Genomic DNA, 1,681 nt, shown 5'->3' on the forward strand with positions numbered 1-1,681 from the left:
GACACCAGGGGCTGGGGGGAGGAGGGAAGATTGGAAATAACTGTTTAATGAGTAGAGTTGTGTGTGTGTGTGTGTGTGTGTGTGTGTGTGTGTGTGTGTGAAATGTAATAAAGAACTCTCAAATATCAGTGAGAAAAAGAGCCAACCAAAAGTAAAGGGATCAACAGGATATGAACAAGCAAGTCACAGGAATGAAATTTCCAAAATGTATGTAAATACAATAGAATGGTATTCAGTCTTAAAACGGGAGGCCGTTCTGACATATGCCATGACGTAAACTGTGAGAACATTATCAAATAAGCCAGACACAGAAAGACAAATACTGTGATTCCACTTCTATAAGGTCCCTAGAAGAATCAACTTCGTAGAGACAAAAAGTAGCTGGTGGGCAACAGGAGCTGGGGAGAGGAAGAAATGGGGTCATTTAACAGATACAGAGTTTCAGTTTTGCAAGATAAAGAGTTCTGGAGGTTAGTTACACAACAATGTGAATATACTTAACATTACTGACCTGCGCCTTTAAAAATAGTTAAGATTGAAAAAAAAAAAAACAGAACAAAAATAAATTAAAAATTAAGATGGCAAATTTTGTTATGTGTATTTTTACCACAACTTAAAAAAATGGGAAAAGTCAGTAAACTAGGAATAGAGAGAAACTTCCTCAACTTAAGAACATCTACCCCAAAAAACATATAGCTAATTGGTGAGAAACTCAAAACTTTGCCACTAAGATCAAGACAAGGCAACAATGTCCCCTCTCATCATGCCTTCCCACATCGTACTAGATGTCTAGCTAACGCAATAAGACAAGAAAAGGAAATAAAAGGGACACAGATTGGAAAAGAAGAAATAAAACTTTGTTCACGGATAGTACAATCATCTATGTAGAAAAAAAAAAAACCTACCAAAAACCCCTCCTGGAACTAATATGACATTATAGCAGCATTTCAAGACACAAGGTTAGTATACAAAAGTTAATTTCCTATGTCCCAGCAATTACAAATTGGCATTTGAAATTAAAAACAAAACCACTTACATTAGCACCCCCAAAATTAAATATTTTGGCATAAATCTAAAAGTATGTATAAGTTCTATATGAGAAAAACTACAAAATTCTGTTAAAAGAAATGGAAGAACAGGTGAATAGATCAGTGGAACAGAATAGAAAGCCCTGAAGTAGACTTCCATAAACATAGTCAACTGATATTTGACAAAGGATCAAAGGCAATACAATGGGAAAAAATAGTCTTTTGAACAAATGGTGCTGGGACAACTGGATGTCCACAGGCAAAAACATGAATCTAGACACAAAACTTACTCCTTTCAAAAATGAACTCAAAATGGACCACAGACCTGAATGTAAAATGCAAAACTATAAAATTTCTAGAAGATAACATAGGAGAAAACTCAGGTGATCTTGGGTTCAGTGATGACTTTTTAGACATAAAAAGGCACGATCCATGAAAGAAAGAATGGATAAGCTGGATTTTATTCTAATTAAAATGTTCTACTCAGTGAAAGACATTATCAAGGGAGGGAAGACAGGCACAGACTAGGAGAAAAATTTGCAAAAGACAAATCTGATAAAGGACTCTTGAAGTCCTTTATCTAAGATATGTGAAGAACTCTTAAAACTCAGCAGAAACAACCCAATTAGGAAATGGCCAAAAGATCACTGAAG

This window comes from Rousettus aegyptiacus, unplaced genomic scaffold (assembly GCF_014176215.1).
Source record: "Rousettus aegyptiacus isolate mRouAeg1 unplaced genomic scaffold, mRouAeg1.p scaffold_m13_p_16, whole genome shotgun sequence".
Taxonomy (NCBI): domain Eukaryota; kingdom Metazoa; phylum Chordata; class Mammalia; order Chiroptera; family Pteropodidae; genus Rousettus; species Rousettus aegyptiacus.